We start from the raw sequence: 6,000 nt of genomic DNA, 5'->3' as shown, positions 1-6,000 counted from the left end.
GAGAGCGATACATAGTTCTGCTTCTTTGAAGACCAATAGACAAGAGATCGTTCAAGAAAGTGACATGTCCCTGATGTGGACTTGTGATCAACCTTGTCACCAACATAATCAGCATCTGAGAATCCAACTAGATCAAACTCTAAGCCCTTTGGATACCATAATCCTAGCGTTGGGGTGTGAGCCAAGTATCGAAGTATCCGCTTCACTGCGAGGTGATGCGACTCCTTTGATGCCGCTTGGAACCGGCACACATGCAAACGCTAAGCATTATATCTGGCCTAGATGCACATAAGTAGAATAAAGAACCAATCATGGAGCGTTTTCCTTTTGATCGAACTCTTTACCCTTGTCGTCGGGGCCCAATTGGCCTTTGGTTGGCATTGGCGCCGTGTAACCTTTGAAGTCTTGCATTCTAAACTTCTTCATGCAATCTTTGAGATACTTTTCTTGTGATACGAAAATGCCATTCCTCTGTTGACAGATTTGAAGACCAAGGAAGAACTTTAGCTCCCCCATCATAGACATCTGATATTGCTCTTGAATCATATGCCCAAACTCATCACTGTATCTTTGGTTAGTGCAGCCGAAGATAATGTCATCCACATAGAGTTGGCATACAAAGAGTTCTCCATCATATGTCTTCGTGAAGAGTTTGGGGTCTAGAGAACCAGGTTTGAACCTTTGCTCTTCAGGAAGTCTTTGAGGGTATCATACCAAGCACGAGGTGCTTGTTTGAGGCCATATAGTGCCTTGTTGAGCTTATAGACCATATCAGGATGCTTTGGATCTTCAAAACTAGGTGGTTGAGCTACAAATACTTCTTCTTCAATTTTTCCGTTGAGGAAGGCACTCTTCACATCCATTTGATGCAGAAGAATGTTGTTGTGGTTAGCATAGGCTAGCAGTATACGAATGGCTTCAAGCCTAGCCATACAAGCAAATGTTTCATCGAAGTCAATTCCTTCCACTTAGGTATAACCTTTGGCAACGAGACGAGCTTTGTTTCTGACAACTTGACCATGTTCATCTTGCTTGTTGTGATAGTTCCATTTGGTGCCAATAATGTTGTGCTTGCGAGGATCAGGACATTTGACTAGCTCCCAGACATTGTCGATCTCAAACTTTTGAAGCTCTTCTTGCATAGCTTGAATCCATTCAGGTTCCATGAAGGCTTCATGAACTTTCTTGGGTTCAGATATGGAGACAAATGCAAAGTGCCCACAGAACTTTTCTAGCTGTGTTGCTCTTGATCTAGTGAGAGGACCAGGTGCACTGGTACTATCGAGAATCTTCTCAATCTGAACTTCATTGGCTACCCGAGGATGAACAGGGCTGTAACGCCCACGATGCGGCTATATCTCCCACGTGTCGAGGCACGACTTAGAGGCATAACCGCATTGTTGTTTTGTCGCAAGAAGGGTTATCTTCACACAATCCCATGTAATGAACAAGAATGGGATAATGAGAGTTGGCTTACAATCGCCACTTCACACAATACATAAATATAATTCATACATCATCCAAAATCCACACATAGACCGACTACGGTCAAAACCAAATGAAAATAAGATAACCCCAAATGCTAGATCCCCGATCGTCCCAACTGGGCTCCACTACTGATCATCAGGAAAAGACACATAGTAACGACCGCGTTCCTCATCGAACTCCCACTTGAGGTCGATTGCGTCATCTGCACTGGCATCGTCGGCACCTGCAACTGTTTTGGTAGAATCTGTGAGTCACGAGGACTCAGCAATCTCACACCCGCGAGATCAAGACTATTTAAGCTTAAAGGAAAGGATGGTGTAATGAGGTGGAGCTGCAGCAGACACTAAGCATATATGGTGGCTAACATACGCAAAAGAGAGCGAGAAGAGAAGCAGCGGAATGGTCGTCAACTAGTAATGACCAAGAAGTGATCCTGAACTCCTACTTACGTCATTCATAACTCAAACCGTGTTCACTTCCCGGACTCCGCCGAGAAGAGACCATCACGGCTACACACACGGTTGATGTATTTTAATTAAGTCAAGTGACAAGTTCTCTACAACCGGACATTAACAAATTCCCATCTGCCTCATAACCACGGGCACGGCTTTCGAAAGATAATACCCTGCAGGGGTGTCCCAACTTAGCCCATTATAAGCTCTCACGGTCAACGAAGGATAAACCTTCTCCCGGAAAGACCCGATCAGTCTCGGAATCCCGGTTTACAAGACATTTCGACAATGGTAAAACAAGACCAGCAAAGCCGCCCGAATGTGCCAACAAATCCCGATAGGAGCTGCACATATCTCATTCTCAGGGCACACCAGATGAGCAGTCCGTACAACTAAAACCAGGCCTCAAGTTTCCCCGAGGTGGCGCTGCAAAGGGCTCTAGTTTGGACCAGCACTCAGAGGAACACTCGCCCGGGGGATTAAATAAAGATGACCCTCGGGCTCGCGAAAACCCAAGGGAAAAGGCTTAGGTGGCAAATGGTAAAACCAAGGTTGGGCCTTGCTGGAGGAGTTCTATTCAAGGCGAACTGTCAAGGGGGTCCCATAAATCACCCAACCGCGTAAGGAACGCAAACTCAAGGAACATAATACCGGTATGACGGAAACTAGGGCGGCAAGAGTGGAACAAAACACCAGGCATAAGGCCGAGCCTTCCACCCTTTACCAAATATATATAGATGCATTAATTAAATAAGATATATTGTGATATTCCAAAATATCCATGTTCCAACATGGAACAAACTTCATCTTCACCTGCAACTAGCAACGCTATAAGAAGGGCTGAGCAAAATCGGTAACTTAGCCAAACAACGGTTTGCTAGGAAAAGGATGGTTAGAGGCTGTCATGGCAATATGGGAGGCATTATATAGCAAGTGGTAGGTAGCGCAGCATGGCAATAGAACGAACAACTAGCAAAGCAAAGATAGAAGTGATTTCGAGGGTATGGTCATCTCGCCTGCAAGGTTCTCAGAGTTGTCGAAAGCTTGATCCTCGTAAGCGTACTCAATAGGTTCCTCGTTCACGAACTCGTCTCTCGGCTCTACCCAAGAGAAGAACAAAACCAATGGAACCACAATCAATCACGGGAAATGCACAAGCAACATGATGCAATACATGAATGATATGCAAGATATGATATGCGATGCATATGCGTGCTCCGGACGAAAAATGATGAACAAGGCAGTAACTTGGCAAACCAAGCATGCCACTGGAAATATGAGGTGATTTCGGTCGAATCGATATAAAGATCACCGGAAACGGATGCACGGTTTGCAAATGGCAAGCAAAACAAGAATGACACGAATCTGTGATTAACAGCATGATAGCACTTAGAATGCAACAAGTAACAATGCTACAGCACTCCAACATAGCAAAAAAGCATATGGCAGTAATCTACAGGAGATTCGTGACAAAAGATGAACACTGAGCTACGGCTAGATCACAACATAACAGGCTCAAACAAGCATGGCAAAAGTGCAAAAGATATCAGGTTCACAGACTTAGTGAAATTACTGGACATGGCTGAAACAGCATCAGGTAGCAATGTTCAGAGCAAGAGAAACACATGCTACAGGAACTTAACATAGCAAAATAAGGCATGGCATGAATCTACTAAATGCATATGACAAACGTCCCTTACTGACTATAAGCCAAAAAGGATCAGAAGATATGATGGCAACCATGTAAACATAGCAAGTTTCGTTAACAGGTTCCAGACTTGGCAGAAAACAGAGCATGGCAGAAACAGACATTATGAGGGCATCTTGGTGAGCTTGATTCACTCAACACAAAGCAATGCATGACAAAACAAGCATACCTACAGAAATATGGCATGTTTATGAAGCTATCCATTGCAAGAGAAAGTTCATAGCATGTATGAAACAACTACAACAACCTTGGCAAAATTGAATAACACGTAAACAATCTGCCAGGAACATTTTATAGCAAAAGTAGAGTAAGATTGAGTCATACTATGGCACTCCATAAATGCAAACAAGGGCATGAATGGATAGAGCACAACTATATCTACAAAACATCCTTACTGAACATCACCAATATAAGCATGGATCTCTCTGTAGCCACATGGATACACAGCAACAAAATATCAGCAGTCACAGACTTAGTACCAAGTCCCTGAAATCTGAAACATCACGAAGCCTAGTTTGCGTGCTTGTGCTAGTCACCACAGAGATCACAAAAATACATGGCATACACCTCTGTAAAGATGGCATGGCATAGATCAAAAAACATGTAAAGCTCATGCCCATAAGATGCACAGATTAAATGCAACAAAAATAACAAATCCTCAAGTTCTGATAAGTAACAGCAGATAACAGCAACTAGCACTCTTGCACCAGAGATTTGGGCATCAAGATGGACTCAAATGAACATGGTGCAATAGAACAAAATGAAGAACATCTCGATACGAACATTTCAATATATTACAAGCGTGAAACGGAGCTGTATGCAGAGAGTTATGATACGATGAACAGGTGCATGTACTGTAAAAAAAATAAGGACTTAGAGAATTTGAGGAGGGAGAGAGGTCAGCCCTAGTGCTCGGATCTGGATTGGGACGCGGCCGAGGTCGACGATGCAGCTGTCGGAGTGGAGAGGGGCGGCGCCGACGGAGAGGAGGGAGAGGGAGACGGCGGCGACGGGACGGCGACGCGCTGTGCTCGGGCGAGGTCGCCGGAGTAGCGCCGGCGGGAGGAGGCGACGCGGCGGCAGCGCGCTGCGGCGAGGCGGCGAAGGCGGCGAGGCGGCGGGGCAGCGGGCGACGGGTGGCGGGGAGCGAACGGGCGGGGCGCGCGATGGCTGCGGGCTCGGGGGCCAGGCACGGGCCCGGCGGGCCGGCGGCGCGCGTGGCGACGGGCGCCACGTGTCGGGCGGCGGCGGCTCCGTCCGGTGCGGGACGGACACGTCCGGCGCGCGGAGGCGATTTGATCTAGGTTCTGGTCTGCGAAGATCTCGGAGGGACTCACATATATATAGCTAGAGGGAGCTAGGAGACTCCAAACGGATTGCGGTTTTCGCCCACACGATCATGATCGAACGACCTAGAGCATGGAAGAGACTTAGAGGGGTTTTTGGGCTGTTTAGAGTGGGGTTTTTGCTGGAACACACAAACGGACTTTGCGGATACCCGGTTACCCGTTGGAGTACCAAACGACCTCCAAATGGAACGAAACTTGACCGGTGGTCTACCGGTGGTATACCAAGGCCACTTGACAAGCCTCGGTCCATTCCGAGAATGTTCAACACCCGCTCACGAAACGAAACAAGAGGGGTGCGCCGGAGGAGATGGGAATGCCGGATTGCAAAACGGACAACGGGGAAAATGCTCGGATGCAAGAGACGAACACGTGTGCAAATGCAATGCACATGATGACATGATATGAGATGCATGACATGAACAAAATGCAAAACGGAAAACAAAACACGACCACGAAGGGAATATCATAACACATAGCCGAAAATGGCAAGAGTTGGAGTTACAAATATGGAAAGTTACATCCGGGGTGTTACAAGGGCGAAGACTTTGCTGTTGCTGATTATTATCTTCGCCTTCAGCATTATCTTCAGGCTGAGCATTGTCTTCATGTTGAGTAGGTGCTGGAATGACAATTTCCTCTTCAGTCTGTTCCTCGGTGGGTATGATTTCTCCAGTTCTGATTAGCCTAATAGATTGACTAGGAGAAGCTTCATCTAGCACATCTGGCAGGTGCTCTCTTTGTGAGCCATTAGTCTCATCGAACCGCACATCTACAGTTTCAACCAGTTTATAGTGAAAGAGGTTGAAGACTCTGTAGGTGTGTGAATCCTTTCCGTAACCAAACATAAAACCTTCATGTGCTTTTGATGCAAATTTGGAAGTGTGATGTGGATCCCTGCTCCAGCACCTAGCACCAAAGACTTTGAAATAGCTTACGTTTGGCTTCTTACCAGTGAGTAGCTCATAAGATGTCTTCTTGAAGAATTTGTGAAGATATACTCGGT

Source organism: Triticum aestivum, chromosome 1D, assembly GCF_018294505.1.
Source record: "Triticum aestivum cultivar Chinese Spring chromosome 1D, IWGSC CS RefSeq v2.1, whole genome shotgun sequence".
Classification (NCBI taxonomy): Eukaryota; Viridiplantae; Streptophyta; class Magnoliopsida; order Poales; family Poaceae; genus Triticum; species Triticum aestivum.
Note: the sequence above shows the minus strand (reverse complement) of the source record.